A 21,268-nucleotide genomic window follows, 5' to 3' on the forward strand; every position below is an offset into this window, starting at 1 on the left:
AGTTAGGAAGTATAAGCTATTGGCAATCAATGTCACCTGTTTTGGTGCAAATGAAAGTGACAAATGGTGCACTGGAGAGGCAACAGCAAGACAACCCCCAAAAAGAGAATGGTTTTGCAGGTAGTGGCCATAGACAGTTGCTTTCTCCTTATCCTTCCTGATTCTTCTCTAGTTCGCCAGTGTCCTTGTCACTACTGGTAGCATGAGGCGATACATGCAGCCCATTCAGGTTGCACAGGTAGTCCAGCTCCTCCAGGATGGCACATCCATGGGTGCCTCCACAATAAGGTTTGCTGTGTCTCCCAGTACAGTCTCTAGAGCATGGAAGAGATACCAGGAGACAAGCCATTACATGAGGAGAGCTGGACTGGGCCATAGAAGGGCATCAACCCAGCAGCAGGACCAGTATCTACTCCTTGGTGCGAGGTGGAGCACTTCCAGAGCCCTACAAAATGACCTCCAGCGGGATACTGGTGTGCATGTTTCAGATGCCATTGACTGGTCCTCAATTTCCCCAGACCTGAATCCTGGGAGATCCCCAGGACACCATCCGCCATCTTATCGGGAGCATGCCCAGACGTTGTCGGGAGTGCATACAGGCACATGGGGGCCATGCACACTACTGAGTTGCTGTGATGAAATTCACGCAAGCTGGAACAGCCTCATCTCATCTTCATCCACTTGCAGGGGACCCCAAACTTCCCTTTCCCGACCCACATTTGCCAGCTCTGACTGGGGGATCCCGAGGCGTTCCCAGGCCAGTGTCGAAATATAATCTCTCCACCTAGTCCTGGGCCTACCCCGAGGTCTCCTCCTTGCTGGACATGCCTGGAACACCTCCCTCGGGAGACGTCCTGGGGGCATCCTTACCAGATGGGCACCTCAACTGGCTCCTTTTCGATGCAAAGGAGCAGCGGCTCTACTCCGAGTTCCTCACGGATGGCTGAGCTTCTCACCCTATCCCTAAGGGAGAAGCCAGCCACCCTTCTGAGAAAACCCATTTCAGCCGCTTGTACTTTCTTTAGGTCATGACCCAGCCTTCATGACCATAGGTGAGGGTAGGAACGAAAATTGACTGGTATATCGAGAGCTTTGCCTTCCGGTTCAGCTCTCTTTTCGTCACAACGGTGCGGTAAAGCGAATGCCATACCGCCCCCGCTAGTCCGATTCTCCGGCCAATCTCCTGCTCCGAGATACTTGAACTCCTTTACTTGGGGTAACGCCTCATTCCCTACCTGAAGGAAGCACTCAATTGGAACCATGGCCTCAGATTTAGAGGTGCTAATCCTCATCCCAACCGCTTCGCACTCGGCTGTGAACCGGTCCAGTGAGTGCTGAAGGTCACAGACTGATGATGCCATCAGGACCACATCATCCGCAAAAAGCCAACCCCCACCTGGAATGAGTCTGACTTACTACCGAGAACCCGAACACAGCTCTCACTTTGGACGTACAGGGATTGGATAGCCCTCAGAAGGGACCTCCTCACCCCATACTCCCGCAGCACCTCCCACAGTATCTCCCGGGGGACCCGGTCATACGCCTTCTCTAGATCCACAAAACACATGTAGATAGGATGGGCATATTCCCAGGCCCCCTACAGGATCCTTGCAAGAGTAAAGAGCTGGTCGGTTGTTCCGCGACCAGGACAGAATCCGCATTGTTCCTCTTCAATCTGAGGTTCGACTATCTGCCGAACCCTCCTTTCCAGTACCTTTGAGTAGACTTTCCCAGGGAGGCTGAGAAGTGTGATACCCCTGTAATTAGCAAACACCCTCTGGACCCCCTTTTTGAACAGGGGAACCACCACCCCGGTCCGCCACTCCTTAGGCACTTTCCCCGACTCCCACGCAATGTTGAAGAAGCATGTCAACAGCCTGTGGCTTGAACAGCCTGTGATTTCAATTGTTTTCAGTGATTTTCGGTGTGAGTTTGAATCCAGCCCTCAGTCAGTTGGTGATTTTAGTTTCCATTGACCTGACCATTGTTATGTCATTTTGTTCTCAATGAATTACACAATGTACAGTAAAGATATTGATCTTTTATATATTTTGTGGGGATTTAAGTGTTCCCTTCATTTTTTTAAATACAGCCCAAGGCTGAATGACCCAAAACGTATTCATACATATGCCAAATTTTGAGCCATAGTGAATTTTTATTTGACCACGAGGTTTATTCTGACTAGAAATGACAAACAAGTGACAAAACACGGTAAGACATTGTGCTGGAGATACAAATGAATAATGTATAATAATGTAACCATTTCAAACAACTGTGCACAATATAAATCAGTTAAGGTAAAACGATCAGAGTTAACACAAAGATAGCAGCAGGTTGTTATGTCTCTTTTACAGCTGGACCCTGTGTATACAGAGACTGAGACCAAGGTCCCTTTAACACAAAAAAAAATCTAATTGTTACAGTTCTTATTCCACCACCCTCCGGGAGTACTCGCAAACCTGGTATCCCAATCCTTGCACTCCAGCACTTGAATAAACTCGTCAGTCCTTTTGGGAGATAATATCCTGCATCAATGTCTTGATTACAGCAGCAGCAGCACAATAACTTTCATTACCAGACAGCAGCAGAAATCCAATCCTCCAATAAATGTTTAAAATGGGCAAGGGAGACAAGAGTCCCCAGTTTAAGTTTGGTCTGCAGGCTATTCCATAAGCAAGGAACATAACAGGAAAAGGCAGTCATATCCAATTCTGTGGAGAATACAGGGGCCTCGAGTGTAATCCAGGCTGGAAATCTTGTTTTATGAGCCATATTTCTAATGTTGTTAAGAGATGCAAATTGAACGCTTCTGTTCTTCACTCAAAACTTTCCTTTTGAACTTTTTGGAAAGGAAAGAAATGGTGCAGTGGTCTAAATGTTTGGGGGGAGAACAACTATTTGATACGGGGGTCAGATTTTGCAGGTTTTCCCAATTACAAAGCATGTAGAGGTCTGTGATTTATCATAGGTACACTTCAACTGTGAGTGACGGAATCTAAAACAAAAATTCAGAAAATCACATTGTATGACTTAAGTCATTCATTTGCACTTTGAACTGTCAATTTTCGTTCCTACCCTCACCTATGGTCACGAAGGCTGGGTCATGACCGAGAGAACAAGATCGCAAGTACAAGTGGCTGAAATGGGTTTTCTCAGAAGGGTGGCTGGCTTCTCCCTTAGGGATAGGATGAACTGTTATGATGAACCTGATGTTGTGATAAGCTTCCCTATTACTTCAAAATAGCATAGAAAGAAGTGTTAAATAAAATTAAGTAATTTAGATTTGAAATAGTATTGATATTTGATATATTTTCTTTTTTGGCGGAAGGTTAAAAGAGAAACATTGTGTAAATTGTGTTTTTGAGCAGTTAGCATAACTAAAAGCATTTTCTCGCTACAGAATTCATTTATGTCTGAGATACATTTCCTGAAAATGTCAATTGGTGCACGCCACCTTCAAGGTAATGTGGGAACATTTTGGAAAGGCTTTCCTGAGAACTGAAGACGATGTCTATCTCAGTGTGTATTAGTGTGGAAAGATTTCCTGAAGACGGAAGACAATGTCTAACTCAATGTGTACTGGAGTGGTAAGATCTTCCTGAAGTCTGAAGACTATGTCTAACTCAATGTGTACTGGAGTGGAAAGATCTTCCTGAAGACAGAAGATGATGTCTAACTCAATGTGTACCGGAGTGGAAAGATCTTCCTGAAGACTGAAGACGATGTCTAACTCAATGTGTACTGGAGTGGAAAGATCTTCCTGAAGACAGAAGATGATGTCTAACTCAATGTGTACTGGAGTGGAAAGATCTTCCTGAAGACTGAAGACGATGTCTAACTCAATGTGTACTGGAGTGGAAAGATCTTCCTGAAGACAGAAGATGATGTCTAACTCAATGTGTACTGGAGTGGAAAGATCTTCCTGAAGACAGAAGATGATGTCTAACTTGATGTGTATTGGAATGGAAAGAGCCATGACAGCCAGTCTGGTTCTGTAGGTCATTACAGCTGCATAAGTTTTTAATTGGGAATCTGCTAGTGTAAATCAACATTTTATTTGCATTTAATGTTCATATTATTTTAAAGAAGTGGGGCCTCACTAACTGTAATCTGGTTGGGACTGATGACCTCTGGTCTGTTCTAATTACCACTGGTTTCTGATCTGATTACCACTAGTCTAGTCTAACTAGCTCTTGTCTAACTACTGCTGGTCTCAACTCTGTTCTAACTAGCCTTGCTGTAACTAGGTCAGGTCTGATCTCTTTAAACTAGCACTGGTCTGAAACATTTCAGTCTAACATGCGCAGGTCTGGTCTTACTAGCTCTTGTCCTGTCTAAGTGCCTTTGGTCTAGTTGAAATAGCTCTGGTCTAACTCAGTTCTGGTCTGAGTTTTCATAGACAGTGTTTTGTGTAACCGCAATTGTTTATGAAGACTAGAGCTTAGTGTATCTCATTTATTCCTTCAGGTGGGCTGTATTTGAAGATGAAGAGTACCTTTTGTAGTAAACTCTTTTAAGGGTAAAATTCACTCAATTGGTATAATTACATGATGAAGTGTGTGTGCGCGTGTGTGTTTGTATGTGCGCATGTGCATCAGTCAGTACTGAGGCAATCCAGTACAGCTGTTTAACACATGGTTCATTAATCCTTAACTGCATCTTAATGAGACATAATAATGATGCAGAACATCTACTCTCAAAATGCTCTGAACATGACATCTTGTGGATAGGTGTTCCTATGAGGTTAACCCTCTATGGTGTCAATAATCATGTGGACGGGTGATTACATGAGGTTAACCCTCTATGATGTCAATAATCATGTGGACGGATGATTACATGAGGTTAACCCCTCTATGGTATCAATAATCATGTGGACGGATGATTACATGAGGTTAACCCCTCCATGGTGTTAATACTAAACTGTATTGTATTTACCCTACTAAATAAAACACAGTTCTTGCAAGCTGCTGTAGTAACATTTTTGGTGGCTTGCTCTTTGGGATTTTAGACTGGGTATCTACAGTGGGGAGAACAAGAATTTGATACACTGCTGATTTTGCAGGTTTTCTTACTAACAAAGCCTGTAGAGGTCTGTAATTTTTATCATAGGTACACTTCAACTATGAGAGACGGAATCTAGAACAACAATCCAGAAAATCACATTGCATGATTTTTAAATAATTAATTGGCATTTTATTGCATGACATAAGTATTTGATCACCTACCAACCAGTAAGAATTCTGTCTCTCACAGACCTGTTCATTTTTCTTTAAGAAGTCCTCCTGTTCTCCACTCATTACCTGTATTAACTGCACCTTTTTGAACTCATTCCCTGTATAAAAGAAACCTGTCCACACACTCAATCAAACAGACTCCTACCTCTCCACAATGGCCAAGACCAGAGAGCTGTGTAAGGACATCAGGGATAAAATTGTAGACCTGCACAAGGCTGGGATGGGCTACAGGACAATAGGCAACCAGCTTGGTGAGAAAGCAACAACTGTTGGCGCAAGTATTAGAGTTCAAGATGATGGTCAATCTCCCTCGGTCTGGGCTCCATTCAAGATCTCACCATCCCAACCGTGAAGCATGGAGGTGGAAACATCATTCTTTGGGGATGCTTTTCTGCAAAGGGGACAGGACGACTCCACTGTATTGAGGGGAGGATGGATGGGGCCATGTATCGCGAGATCTTGGCGAACAACCTCCTTCCTTCAGTAAGAGCATTGAAGATGGGTCGTGGCTGGGTCTTCCAGCAAGACAACGACCCAAAACACACAGCCAGGACAACTAAGGAGAGGCTCCATAAGGAGCATCTCAAGGTCCTGGAGTGGCCTAGCCCGTCTCTAGACCTGAACCCAATAGAAAATCTTTGGAGGGAGATAAGTCTGTATTGCCCAGCGACAGCCCCTAAACCTGAAGGATCTGGAGAAGGTCTGTATGGAGCAGTGGGCCAAAATCCCTGCTGCAGTGTGTGCAAACCTGGTCAAAAACTACAGGAAACATATGACCTCTGTAATTAAAAACAAAGGTTTCTGTTCCAAATATTAAGTTCTGCTTTTCTGATGTATCAAATTCTTATGTCATGCAATAAAATGCAAATTAATGACTTCTTCTTAAGTTTTAGATTCCATCACTCACAGTTGAAGAGTACCTATGATAATAATTACAGACCTCTACATGCTTTGTAAGTGGGAAAACCTGCAAAATCGGCAGTGTATCAAATACTTGTTCTCCCCACTGTAGATGAGCACTTTGTGACAATATGTTAAACCATACTGGCTGTAAGATTCTTAACAACCTAAGGACCTTGGGAATAGAGCCCTGTTCATACCTACATCACCTATAATTGTAAATTACATCTTTGTTTGTAGCGTCCCTGCACCTTTTCTGTTCATATCAAGTTATTTGGCTTGGTAAGCTAGTTTACCAAGTTTAGCTGACATTAGCTGGCTAGTGAGATTGTAGATAAAGCATGTAAACCTAATATTTGTGACCGATGGAGACCAATGATGTGGAGTTGGAGGCACAAGATGTGGAGTTGGAGACCAAGAATGTGGTGTTGGAGACTGGCTGTGGAGTTGGAGACTGGCTGTGGTGTTGAGGTGATTGCAGCTGGAGACACAGGCAGACACATTCACATTGCTGGCCTCATTACTCCCATTTTCTTTTCATCCAGTGGGATAATCTGCCATGAAATACAAAGCCTTCAGCTTCAGGCAGCACCAGTCATCTTGTTGTTCTTGGACGGCCTTATTTTATTGCATGGGTGCCTGGAGAAGCCAGAGGGAGAGCTGCACATAAAAGAGAGACACTGAGAGAAGACTCTCTTCTCTTTAAACCCAGGGAAACATAAATAAATGTATTTTCTGCTCTGCGTAGATGTTTGTCTTACTGTTTTCACATTTTGTTCTACCTGGGCCGTCTGTATCTGAATAATCACTCATGCCTCCATCCCTCCTCACACATACCCCCCCACACACTAATCAAAACTCAGCTGTTACTTGGCAACATGTTCCAAGCTGGTCGTTACCACGGCAACACAATGCACATAACAATGATTGTAGGTTAGTTTTTCTGTAGGAAATGGCACATTCACACATCACACACTCACACACACCAGATATACACTGGTCTCTCAGCTAGGCCAGCAGTATGCATGTTTAGGTAAAAACTTTGAATAACTGCTCATGTGTCTCTGAGGACCAGTAGAAACCTTTCCTCCTCTCTGAGGACTAGTAGAAACTGTCCTCCTATATGAGGACCAATAGAAACCTCTCATCCTCTCTGAGGACCGATAGAAACCTCTCATCCTCTCTGAGGACTGATAGAAACCTCTCTGAGGACGAATAGAAACATCTCTTTGAGGACCAGTAGAAACCTTTCCTCCTCTCTGCGGACCAATAGAAACCTCTCCTCCTCTCTGAGGACCAGTAGAAACCATTCCTCCTCTCTAAGGACCAATAGAAACCTCTCCTCCTCTCTGAGGACCAGTAGAAACCATTCCTCCTCTCTGAGGACCAGTAGAAACCTCTCCTCCTTCCTGTTGTCCTGACCTACGTTGTAGAGCTCCTACCTGTTGTCATGACAACCTGATGTATATTCCTTATCTGCCTGCAGAGGGATCAATTGATACATTATTGAAATTAATGCCCTCTCCACGTCTCCCTCTCTCCACGTCTCCCTCTCTCCTCTCTTCTATCTTCTCTGTCCTCTACCCTCTCCTCTCTTCTCCAAACTACCTTTCCTCTCCCCTCTCTCCCCCTATGTTATCCTCTCTCCCTCCTATGTCATCCTCACCTCCTCCTATGTTATCCTCTCTCCCTCCTGTTATCCTCTCTCCCTCCTATGTTATCCTCTCTCCCTCCTATGTTATCCTCTCTCCCCCTATGTTATCCTCACCTCCTCCTATGTTATCCTCACCTCCTCCTATGTTATCCTCTCTCCCTCCTATGTTATCCTCTCTCCCTCCTATGTTATCCTCACCTCCTCCTATGTTATCCTCACCTCCTCCTATGTTATCCTCTCTCCCTCCTATGTTATCCTCACCTCCTCCTATGTTATCCTCTCTCCCTCCTATGTTATCCACACCTCCTCCTATGTTATCCTCTCTCCCTCCTCAAACCCTTTTATGTCTGCTTTCCACCCCCCCAACCATGTTCTACCATCCATTATTAAAGTGTAATCCTGTCAATCTCACAGAATAGGATGACAGAAAGTAAATGGTACATTAGGATGACCAACAGACAACACAGTAAATAATGGCAGTAATGTCAGTTTTCAGTGATGTGGTGGTAGTTTGTTATATACATCCTGCTTCTCACTGCCACGTTTACCAAGTCAGTACCCTAACCAGGGGTGTCGGTGCCCTAACCAGGGGTGTCGGTGCCCTAACCAGGGGTGTCGGTGCCCTAACCAGGGGTGTCGGTGCCCTAACCAGGGGTGTCGGTGCCCTAACCAGGGGTGTCGGTGCCCTAACCAGGGGTGTCGGTGCCCTAACCAGGGGTGTGTGCTGGGTGTTGATGGTACTGCCATGCTTTCAAACTGATGTGATGAGACAACAACCAACATGAAGGAGGGTAAGTCCTGTTCCATGTCAATGAGCATCAGGCCTTCCCACCCAGGGCGATGAGCATCAGGCCTTCCCACCCAGGGCAATGAGCATCAGGCCTTCCCACCCAGGGCAATGAGCATCAGGCCTTCCCACCCAGGGCAATGAGCATCAGGCCTTCCCACCCAGGGCAATGAGCATCAGGCCTTCCCACCCAGGGCAATGAGCATAAGGCTTTCCTAACCAGGGCAATGAGCATCAGGCCTTCCCACCCAGGGCAATGAGCATCAGGCCTTCCCACCCAGGGCAATGAGCATAAGGCCTTCCCACCCAGGGCAATGAGCATAAGGCTTTCCTACCCAGGGAAATGAGCATAAGGCCTTCCCACCCAGGGCAATGAGCATCAGGCCTTCCCACCCAGGGAAATGAGCATAAGGCTTTCCTACCCAGGGAAATGAGCATAAGGCCTTCCCACCCAGGGCAATGAGCATCAGGCCTTCCCACCCAGGGCAATGAGCATAAGGCTTTCCCACCCAGGGCAATGAGCATCAGGCCTTCCCACCCAGGGCAATGAGCATAAGGCCTTCCCACCCATGCCAAAAGCCACATGTGATGGTAATTAGCACTATTGGGGGTTGGGGCGGGTGTGTGAAGTGTGTACAATGGGATATTTGCGCATGCATGAGTGTTTGTAAGGGACTGTGTGTGCATGCATGTGTGTGTTTGAGGTATTGTATGTGATTGCTTGAGTGTGTTTGAGAAATTGTGTGAGCATGCATGAGTGTGTGTGCATGCATGAGTGTGTGTGCATGCATGTGTTGGCAGGGGGTGTGTCAAAGACTTTGTAGTACTGAACAGATTAACAGGGTTATTAAAACTACAACTGGAATGGTACATGTTGATGACACAGAAATTTGACTTTTTGTGCAAGCACAACATCTTTGCTGTGGATGGACCTTTTATTATGACAATGACCCCAAATGTACATCATAATCAACAAGGAAATGGTTGCGGGACCACAAAATGAATGTTGTACAATGACCATATCAGTCTCTGGTCTTTGGAATCCAATAGAAAACCTGTGGGCTGAATTGAAGAGGGCAGTCCACCAGCAAACCTCAGACTGCCAAGGATGTTGAAATGTGCTGCATCGAGGAGAGTCCAAGATCCTTCCAAAAGTGTGTGCCAACCTTGACTTTACAGGAAGGGGCTCAGTGCTGTTATTATATAATGCCCTCCAGGGCAGGTTTCATAACACATTGATAGTATGTTTGCCAATAATTAGAAAAACTATGTTTTTCCGAAAAATATCATTGAAAGTATTTAGTTTTGAAAATGTACTGTATAAAAAATTCCCTGGCGATGATATGATGACATCATTGGTCTTCCAGTCCTGGCACAGAAGCATGCTGGGAAACCTCCTAATGGATGTCAACAGGCTGCCCTCGCTAGCCTCTCCCTCACTCCCCCTTTGTTCTCCCTCCCCCTCTCAGACATGTCCAGCAGAAGTGTCTCGGCTCTCCCAATGTCTCCTTTCTTGGCTCCCTCCCCACCATGTGTTTCTCACCCAGATTAACTACAGCCTCTCCCCCTTCCTGCTCCATCTCCTTGCTCCTCGCTCCCTCTCTCTCCTCCTCTGTGTGAGTTTATCAGTGTACTCTAATCTGCACTATTAGAATATGTCATCATGCAGCATGGAGACTTGGCTCTTTTGTACAAACACGGACAAACATACACACATACACACAGTCAGTCACAAACACGAACAAAGCACTCAGGCAGGCACACACACATTACTTGAGACAGACCTCATCTGACCTGCCATTTCATGACCTTTCAATGAACTACTTGGTTAATTATTCCATGCATCTGTAATTACACCACTGCTCCATAGGTCCTGGGTGATTTTCCATGTCAACATTGTGCTGCGTCACCCACAGAGGAAATGCTTCATCCAGTAATGACTTCATTAGTCATCTATCACAACATTCCATTCAGGAATAGGTTGTAAATAATGTAATACATATGGAATATGATGTAAATAGTGTACTACATATGGAATATGATGTAAATAGTGTACTACATATGGAATAGGGTGTAAATAGTGTACTACATATGGAATAGGGTGTAAATAGTGTACTACATATGGAATGTGGTGTAAATAGTGTAATACATATGGAATATGGTGTAAATAGTGTACTACATATGGAATATGGTGTAAATAGTGTACTACATATGGAATATGGTGTAAATAGTGTACTACATATGGAATATGGTGTAAATAGTGTACTACATATGGAATATGGTGTAAAAGTGTACTACATATGGAATAGGATGTAAATAGTGTACTACATATGGAATATGGTGTAAATAGTGTACTACATAAGGAATAGTTGTCACGTCCTGGCTATGCCTCTAGCCATCTCTGCGCTGGCCTGGGGCTGTAGTCAGGACCGGACGGAAAGTGGTGCTTCATGGCACCTTTAAATCCAGTTTGGTCTCCCCAATCGGAGGCAGGTGTAAATTGTTGCCCCCAATTGGAGAACCTATTTAGGCTCAATGTTGGCCCACACCCGGTGCTGATCATTGTGGTTCTGTTTTGTGCTTGACGCCCAACGTCACCCGTTGCTGCGTTGTTTTTGTTTCTTTTTTATTCGATTATGGATTACCACACTCACGTCTCCGCGCCTGTGTCCCGCCACCACAACCGTTTACAACAGTGTTCTATTTTGGACCAAGGTCCTATGTTTTTTGTTGGAGAAAACATGTTGGTGAAGGATCTTGGCCAGAGTGCTGCTTGGCGGTGAGGGGTTAAAGTCCTAAGGAAGCATTGACGGGGAATCTATCATTAGGACGTAAGTTGCTTTGGAAAGGACAGTTTTATCTAGAGTCTGATGAAGGCCCAGTGTAGTTACAAATAATATTATTGTGACTATAAATAACACAGAAACTGTGATGAATGATGACAGTGTCATGTCTATGTACAGGTTTCTGGAAAAAGAAATGCATGGAATTTCTGCCTGTTAGGGTGGGTTAGGGTTAGGTGGGATGGGACTTTCTGCCTGTTAGGGTGGGTTAGGGTTAGGTGGGATTGGACTTTCTGCCTGTTAGGGTGGGTTAGGGTTAGGTGGGATGGGACTTTCTGCCTGTTAGGGTGGGTTAGGGTTAGGTGGGATGGGACTTTCTGCCTGTTAGGGTGGGTTAGGGTTAGGTGGGATGGGACTTTCTGCCTGTTAGGGTGGGTTAGGGTTAGGTGGGATGGGACTTTCTGCCTGTTAGGGTGGGTTAGGGTTAGGTGGGATGGGACTTTCTGCCTGTTAGGGTGGGTTAGGGTTAGGTGGGATGGGACTTTCTGCCTGTTAGGGTGGGTTAGGGTTAGGTGGGATGGGACTTTCTGCCTGTTAGGGTGGGTTAGGGTTAGGTGGGATGGGACTTTCTGCCTGTTAGGGTGGGTTAGGGTTAGGTGGGATGGGACTTTCTGCCTGTTAGGGTGGGTTAGGGTTAGGTGGGATGGGACTTTCTGCCTGTTAGGGTGGGTTAGGGTTAGGTGGGATGGGACTTTCTGCCTGTTAGGGTGGGTTAGGGTTAGGTGGGATGGGACTTTCTGCCTTTTAGGGTGGGTTAGGTGGGATGGTACTGACAGTCAACTGCTTGTCACACAGGTGATCTGGTCAAATCAGGCCATCAGGGCTGTGTATGAAAATATTTAGTATAAATAAATTAACAGAAATTGGAGTTGTTTGCAGGGTTATTATGGGGGGTCTCTATGGAGGGTCTCTACAGGTCTCTACGGAGGATCTCTACAGAGGGTCTCTATAGGTCTCTACGGAGGGTCTATATGAAGGGTCTTTACGGAGGATCTCTACGGGGGGTCTCTATGGAGGGTCTTTACAGGTCTCTACGGAGGATCTCTACAGAGGGTCTCTATAGGTCTCTACGGAGGGTCTATATGAAGGGTCTTTACGGAGGATCTCTACGGGGGGTCTCTATGGAGGGTCTTTACAGAGGGTCTCTATGGAGGATCTTTACGGAGAATCTCTACAGAGGGTCTCTATGTTGGGTCTCTATGTTGGGTCTCTATGGAGGGTCTATATGAAGGGTCTTTACGGAGGATCTCTACAGAGGATCTCTATGGAGGGTCTATTTGGAGGGCCTATATGAAGGGTCTTTATGAAGGGTCTTTACGGAGGATCTCTACAGAGGGTCTCTATGGAGCATCTCTATGGAGGGTCTTTACGGAGGATCTCTACAGAGGGTCTCTGTGGAGGGTCTATTTGGAGAGTCTTTACGGAGGGTCTCTACAGAGGGTCTCTATGGAGCATCTCTATGGAGGGTCTTTACGGAGGATCTCTACAGAGGGTCTCTGTGGAGGGTCTATTTGGAGGGTCTCTACGGAGGGTCTCTACGGAGGGTCTCTATGGAGGGTCTCTATGGAGGGTCTTTACAGAGGATATCTACAGAGGGTCTCTATGGAGGGTCTATTTGGAGGGTCTATTTGGAGGGTCTTTACGGAGGATCTCTACAGAGGGTCTCTACAGAGGGTCTCTATGGTGGGTCTCTATGGAGGGTCTTTACGGAAGATCTCTACAGAGGGTCTCTATGGAGGGTCTCTATGGAGGGTCTATTTGGAGGGTCTATATGAAGGGTCTTTACGGAGGATCTCTACAGAGGGTCTCTATGGAGGGTCTTTATGAAGGGTCTTTACGGAGGATCTCTACAGAGGGTCTCTACGGAGGGTCTCTATGGAGGGTCTATATGGAGGGTCTATATGGAGGGTCTATATGAAGGGTCTTTACAGAGGATCTCTACAGAGGGTCTCTATAGGTCTCTACGGAGGGTCTCTACAGGTCTCTAGAATGGAATAGAATGACACAATTAATCCCCAAGGGGAAATTCAGATGTTAAAACAGCTGAATTTACAATACATAAATACACAAATACATAAATACAAGATAAATAATACGGATACAAAGAAATATTCAGACAAGAAAATTGCAGCAATAAATAGTCTATGCAGAAGTCCTGATATACAGGTGGAGAAATAAGACCTAAAGCAGCTGAGGTGGTAGTTTATATAAATAAGTTAAGTGAGAGGTGTTGACAGGGGGGTAATGGTAGAGGGAGTAGTGTTTGTGTTTTGGGGATCACTAACTGGAGATGGGGGAGGTGGTGAGGGCATTTGGGTAGCCTATTGCACACGCTGAATGACCAGAGTCTCCTCAGAAAGAACAACCTACCTTGTTCTTTCTTATAGAGAGCCTCTGTATTACTAGACCAGTCCAGTTTGTTGTTGAGATGCACTCCCAGGAACCTTTATGAGTCCACCACCTCAACTGCCTCCCCCTGGATGGTAACGGAGATCGGGGGCTTCTTGCGTCGTAAGTGATTGTTGTCACACCATCAGAGGAAGCTCTCTACTACACCTCTGAACTCCTCATCGTTGTCCTCCATGATACAGCCGACATTTTCTGAGTCATCTGAGAACTTCTGCAGATGGCACGTTTTGGAGGAGAAGCGGAAGTCAGAGGTGTAGATAGTGAAAAGAAATGGTGACAGTACGGTTCCTTGGGGTGTTCCTGTGCTGCTCAACACCACATCTGATCTGCAGTCTTGCCAACGAACCAACTGTGGTTGATCAATGAGGTAGTCTGTTATCCAGGCAACAACATCATTGTCCACCTGGATTGCCATGAGATTGTCAGCCAGCAGGGGAGTCTGGATGGTACTAAAGGCATTAGAGAAGTCAAAAAACATGACTCTCAATGTACCTCTGGGCCTTTCCAGGTGAGAATACACCCGATGGAGCAGGTCGATGATGGCATCCTCTACGCCGATGTACGCCTGGTATGCAAACTGCAGAGGGCTGAAGTCACACACCATGGGCCTCTATGGAGGGTCTCTACAGAGGGTCTCCATGGGTCTCTACAGAGGGTCTCTAATGAGGGACTCTGCTGCGGGTGAAGTGTCTCTACAGAGGGTCTCTACTGGTCTCTACAGAGGGTCTCTACAGAGGGTCTCTTCAGGTCTCTACGGGTCTCTACAGAGGGTCTCTACAGAGGGACTCTGCTGCGGGTGAATTGTCTCTACAGAGGGTCTCTTCAGGTCTCTATAGAGGGTCTCTACGGGTCTCTACAGATATTTACAGACAGTCTTCACAGAGTGTCTCTACAGAGGGTCTCTATGAAGGGTTTCTGCAGAGGGACTCTACAGGTATTTATGGAGGATCTGTACTTGCTTTAAGGGTGTGTGTGTGTGTGTGTATGGGTGGGTGTGTGTGTGTGTGTGTGGGTGTGGGTGTGTGTGTGTGTGTATGGGTGTGTGGGTGTGTTGACATTTAGTAAAACTTTGACTTGTCTATCCTGTCATGAATCTGTCACCACAATGTGCATGATCCCAATATGATTGTTAAATCAATGCATTTTTTTATTCCTGTTTCCAATACTGTTAAGAACAGCCACCATTTAGTGAAATCCTTTCATGTGAGCTTAATGGCATTGCTGACTCCAGGCATGTTCCGTCTGAGCGGGCTGGGGGGTTGTCATGGAAACTGAACATGAAACGCTTCAGATGTAGTTTAGGTCTGATTGTCACCCTTCTAACACCCACGCCCGCTCATACAAAAGCACAGTTACACAGGTGCAACTCAGAGCAAACAGACAGGCAGACAGACAGGTTATCGGACCCCTTTTCCTCCCCTTATTAATAGTTGGGCTGTGGGAAAGGTTTCCCTGGAAACCAGGGGCCGGCCTTATTATTATACGGTTACCTGGAAATGTTCCCTAATTGGACAGGAGGCAGACATCTTGGGCCAGGGGGCATGGCGTTTCTACAGGATGGAGAACAGAACAACAGGCAGTATTTCCCTAGAAAAGGACAGAGGATTAATAATGGAGAGAGACAAAAAAAGTTCCCTGTTAACAGGAGTTAGATGACCAGGAGGAAAGGAGAGGCAAGAGGAGGCGAATTGGGGGAAGGGGATATGAGGGGAGGAGAGGGGGAGGCTGTGTTGAGGGACATTTTCAGAAACACTCTCCAATAACATTGGTCGGTCTGTCTGTCTCTCTCTCCCAGCCTGTTTGTCTGTCTGTCTGTCTCTCTCTGCCTGTCTCCCAGCCTGTCTGTCTCTGTCTGACCACCAGGTGGGGGTCTCCAGGGAGCTGTAACGTCACACCCCCAGACACTCTTGGGTAGCTACATCTGGTGACAACTGTTGGCCTGACACTGGTTGATGTGCTGAATACTCATTTGTTTGGTTGATTGGCTGTTTGTGTTGATGTGGTGTTTCTAAAGCATCCCATTTCTGAAAGTGGATATGGCCCATTTCTGTAAAAATAACTAACTACATCCCCTGTGTATGTTCATCAATGATAATGAAAGAGCCCAAAGAGTTGTGTAACATCTCCAGCTGTCAGCGTAATCTGGACCAGAGGAACTGCAGTCAGAGTTGAAAGAGACCAGAGCTACTTTGAGTGAAGGTTAGACCTAGAGCCATGTGAGAGGAATGACCTGCTAATGAGTTGAATAACCAGTCCGTTCTATTGGTGGGGATGAAGATGGAGGAGACATGGTGAGGAGGGAGTTAAGAGTCTAACGCCACGGCCAGAGGGGGAGGGGGTGTTCCAGCAGACACAGAAAGGTCACAGTGTAAGCTGAGCGTTGAGGGAGGGAGGACATGGGTGCGTTTCCATCCAGAGCCAGTCAGCTGAGGCCTGCAGCTGTGTTTAGAACATCAATATGAGCCTTGTTCAGATTTTCCCTCCTCCTCACCACTGTCACTCCTCATCCCGCCATCATCCACCCCTCACCCCCCATTATCTCCATCTCACCATTATCCCCCCATCTCCATCCTCCCCCTCCCTCCTCTCCGCTCATCTCTCATCCCCAGGCCTCCATCATCCCTCCTCACCCCCCTTCATCCCTCTATCATCCCCCCCTCATCCCTCCATTTCTCTAGTAGTGGGTTTCTGTTCCTGTATGGAAGTAGGACATGTGCCCATATCTGCTGCATCAAGACACACAGCCTCCCAAAAGACGGGCTAAGAGAGGAGAGAAGGAGAGGAGGGAGGAGGAGAGGAGGGGGAAATAATTAGTTTACATGAGTCTGCCTGGGCCAGAAAACGGCACAGTAGAGAGGAAAGTGTAGGAAAAGAGAGGAAGGAGGAGTACATGAGAGGAAGGAGGAGGGCATGAGAGGAAGGAGGAGGGCATGAGAGGAAGGAGGAGGACATGAGAGGAAGGGGGAGGAGAAGGGATGGTGGGGGGGAGAAGAGAGGGGAGGGGAGAGGAGGGGATGAGGGTTTACATGAGTCAGGCTGAGCTAGACTATATCACAGTCCACTGCATTGCTCAGTCACCCACGGCAACCTGGGGCTCAACTCAGCCAACCAGAGTGTTTACGCAGTAGCTCTTTTTCCAATGTTAAAATGCACTTACCGACTAATATAAGGTACTATTAAACATGTCTGCCAGTGTGATGTCCTGCATGTATTTCCCTTTTAGAACTAGAATACCATGGAGTTCAGACCATCTAAAACCAATCAACACATCCTTTAGTGCTTCTGACTGGCTTCATTACCCTGCAGTTGTGTTGCATTTCCCTGAACAACAGCTTCTTTGAAAGGCAACAAGTAATCTTGGATTAAACTTCATTGAGTGGAAACAGGTGTGTTTTTGCTCTGCTTCCAATAATATACAGCACCAACTGTGTCACTGACACATGCTCCCCAATGATACTCATTGTCCTCAATGACACATTATTCTCAATCATAACATGGTACTAAATGACACATGATCCTTAATGATCACATGATCCTTAATGATCACATAGTCCTAAATGATCCACACACACACACAACATGGACGTAGACACTGTCTCAACAGATGGCAAAGCCCACTGTTGTCATCACAGGGTATTCCTCTCTACTGGACTGCTCCAAATGACACACACCCCTCCTCTCCCGTCTCCCCCTCAGGCCTGTTTCAGACCGTCAGAGGAGGGGGAGGTGAGCGGGGGAGGAGCGACGCTGGGGGCTGAGGCTAGCCGCTTCTCACTCGCTGTTTGACCTTCAGATGATGACATGGCCTGGAGTGGAGGGAGGGTGACAAAAGTTGGGAGGGAGTGGAACAGGTTCTTAAAGCAACATGAGTCCTATTCAAGACACAAGCCTCAAGTCTTAGCCTTCAAGCCTTGAGTCAAGTCCCAAATAACGATGATCAAGTCTCAAGTCAAGTCCCAAGTTTCACAGCTCAGTTCAAGTCAAGACAAGTCAAGTCCCACATTTTTGCTTTCAAGTCTTGAAGTCAATGGTTAAGAAAAGTTTTGTTATATGATGTGGATGATGAAATATTTTTTGTTGTTGAATTTTCCATTAGCTAAAAGGAAACAAATATTATTCAGTAGGTTGCCTTTATGTATTTATGTTGTCAACTGTCTTTATGTATTTAGTTAAAATATATGTTTTAATAGTAAGCCTATTTAAGGATGTTAAAAACAAAAAAAAAATGCTGTCCATGTTGAAATAAAATTATAGTGAGAGCCATTGCATGCTAATACATTTGAGAATTTTACCAGAAATACTTAGCTAAAGAAATGAGGAGATACCATGGGAATCTCTTTGGTAAATGGGAATTGAGGAACATACTGTATAACCCTCCATGAATCAAACTGTTGTTGCTAAACTAATCACCAGGAAAATCCTTGAATACAATCTAGCTAGCATTTTAGCACACCCCTGCCATAATGTTTTTCTTACCTATCTTTGTGGGATCTCAGGAGTCTCATGAAGTTAGATGTTGTCACTCATCAAACATTTAAGTGTTTCATGTTTTGCACACTGCTGTCATTTTCCTGCACACCTCGAAAAAGATGCCATGAAAGCAAGTTCTCAATCCCTTCCGAATTGGCGACCTGAAGCTGACAGCTGAACGCTAGGTCTAGGTTGAGTGACATTGAGAAAAGTGATACTAGAGTGAAGTATTGTTGTGTTGTCCCGCCCACCCTCAGTTGAGAACAGTAAACACAAGGACTTTGAGTGTAGAGTGTTGAGAGCTGAGAGATGAGAGAGGATTGAGGATTGAGGATTGAGAGGAAGGTGCTGGGAAAATCTCTCTCGAGTCAAACAGCTGAACAAAAATTATTGTGGGTTATAAGGAAGGGTAGTACTGGGCTAGAGGTTACAGTGAGGTTAGAACAGGGATAGTGGTTAAGGCAAGGTTAGTACTGGGCTAGGGGTTAAGGTGAAGTTAGTACTGGGCTAGGGGTTAAGGTGAAGTTAGTACTGGGCTAGGGGTTAAGGCAAGGTTAGTACTGGGCTAGGGGTTAAGGTGAAGTTAGTACTGGGCTAGGGGTTAAGGTGAAGTTAGTACTGGGCTAGGGGTTAAGGCAAGGTTAGTACTGGGCTAGGGGTTAAGGCAAGGTTAGTACTGGGCTAGGGGTTAAGGTGAAGTTAGTACTGGGCTAGGGGTTAAGGTGAAGTTAGTACTGGGCTAGGGGTTAAGGTGAAGTTAGTACTGGGCTAGGGGTTAAGGCAAGGTTAGTACTGGGCTAGGGGTTAAGGTGAAGTTAGTACTGGGCTAGGGGTTAAGGTGAAGTTAGTACTGAGCTAGGGGTTAAGGCAAGGTTAGTACTGGGCTAGGGGTTAAGGTGAAGTTAGTACTGGGCTAGGGGTTAAGGCAAGGTTAGTACTGGGCTAGGGGTTAAGGTGAAGTTAGTACTGGGCTAGGGGTTAAGGTGAAGTTAGTACTGGGCTAGGGGTTAAGGCAAGGTTAGTACTGGGCTAGGGGTTAAGGTGAAGTTAGTACTGGGCTAGGGGTTAAGGTGAAGTTAGTACTGGGCTAAGGGGTTAAGGTGAAGTTAGTACTGGGCTAGGGGTTAAGGTGAAGTTAGTACTGGGCTAGGGGTTAAGGTGAAGTTAGTACTGGGCTAGGCGTTAAGGGGAAAGAAGTACTGAGACCGGTGATCAAGGGGGATTTAATTTCTGGATGTAGGATTTTGGAGTTCTGTAACAGCAACTAAATTCACCTGGAATAATTAGCTGTGCTATTTACACACGCTTACACTACAGCTTGTGATAATTAATTCACCTCAACACTGCTAAAGCTTTAGTGACGGGCCTTGCTCAGTCTCTAGAGGCTGATTGTGACCTCTGAGCCAATCAGTAAAGAGGCGAAGATAATGCAGCAAAAGTCAATAATGGAGGGGCACTTTATATTTCTTGTACACATTGTTCCCTGCTGAATTGGAATGACTAGCAATGGAAGAAGGTGGCCTGGTCTGATGAATCATGTTTTCTTTTACATCACATGGCCGGGTGCTTGTGTCGCTTACCTGGAGAACACATGACACCAGGATGCACTATGGGAAGAAGACAAGCCAGTGGAGGCAGTCTGATGCTTTGGGCAATGTTCTGCTAGGAAACCTTGGGTCTGGGCATTCATGTGGATGTGCTGTAGGATGTGTTGGACAAACATGTCAGATTCATGGAGGTCCCACCTCACAACTTACAGGACCTAAAGAATCTGCTGCTAACGTCCTGATGCTTTTAGACCTCAATAATATTATGCAGGTGGTCATGATGTTATGGCTGACTGGTGTGTGTGCAGGTCCTTTAGACCTCAGTAATATTATGCAGGTGGTCATGATGTTATGGCTGACTGGTGTGTGTGCAGGTCCTTTAGACCTCAGTAATATTATGCAGGTGGTCATGATGTTATGACTGACTGGTGTGTGTGCAGGTCCTTTAGACCTCAGTAATATTATGCAGGTGGTCATGATGTTATGACTGACTGGTGTGTGTGCAGGTCCTTTAGACCTCAGTAATATTATGCAGGTGGTCATGATGTTATGACTGACTGGTGTGTGTGCAGGTCCTTTAGACCTCAGTAATATTATGCAGGTGGTCATGATGTTATGACTGACTGGTGTGTGTGCAGGTCCTTTAGACCTCAGTAATATTATGCAGGTGGTCATGATGTTATGGCTGACTGGTGTGTGTGCAGGTCCTTTAGACCTCAGTAATATTATGCAGGTGGTCATGATGTTATGACTGACTGGTGTGTGTGCAGGTCCTTTAGACCTCAGTAAAATTATGCAGGTGGTCATGATGTTATGACTGACTGGTGTGTGTGCAGGTCCTTTAGACCTCAGTAATATTATGCAGGTGGTCATGATGTTATGACTGACTGGTGTGTGTGCAGGTCCTTTAGACCTCAGTAATATTATGCAGGTGGTCATGATGTTATGACTGACTGGTGTGTGTGCAGGTCCTTTAGACCTCAGTAATATTATGCAGGTGGTCATGATGTTATGATTGACTGGTGTGTGTGCAGGTCCTTTAGACCTCAGTAATATTATGCAGGTGGTCATGATGTTATGGCTGACTGGTGTGTGTGCAGGTCCTTTAGACCTCAGTAATATTATGCAGGTGGTCATGATGTTATGGCTGACTGGTGTGTGTGCAGGTCCTTTAGACCTCAGTAATATTATGCAGGTGGTCATGATGTTATGACTGACTGGTGTGTGTGCAGGTCCTTTAGACCTCAGTAATATTATGCAGGTGGTCATGATGTTATGACTGACTGGTGTGTGTGCAGGTCCTTTAGACCTCAGTAATATTATGCAGGTGGTCATGATGTTATGGCTGACTGGTGTGTGTGCAGGTCCTTTAGACCTCAGTATGTATCTCCAACACAAATATGGCAAAAAGTCCTGTTAATCTA

At 45.8% G+C, this 21,268-nt stretch overlaps 1 long non-coding RNA gene across 1 annotated transcript; it reads left to right on the plus strand.

Moving 5' to 3' along the window:
* Positions 1-12,968: 12,968 nt before the first annotated feature.
* On the plus strand, positions 12,969-19,860 carry LOC117594484. The gene is made up of 3 exons (XR_004575735.1): positions 12,969-16,026; positions 17,051-17,213; positions 17,524-19,860. It is a non-coding gene; the product is annotated as an uncharacterized LOC117594484 (long non-coding RNA).
* Positions 19,861-21,268: the final 1,408 nt, after the last annotated feature.

This window comes from Esox lucius, chromosome 5, assembly GCF_011004845.1.
Source record: "Esox lucius isolate fEsoLuc1 chromosome 5, fEsoLuc1.pri, whole genome shotgun sequence".
Taxonomy (NCBI): Eukaryota; Metazoa; Chordata; class Actinopteri; order Esociformes; family Esocidae; genus Esox; species Esox lucius.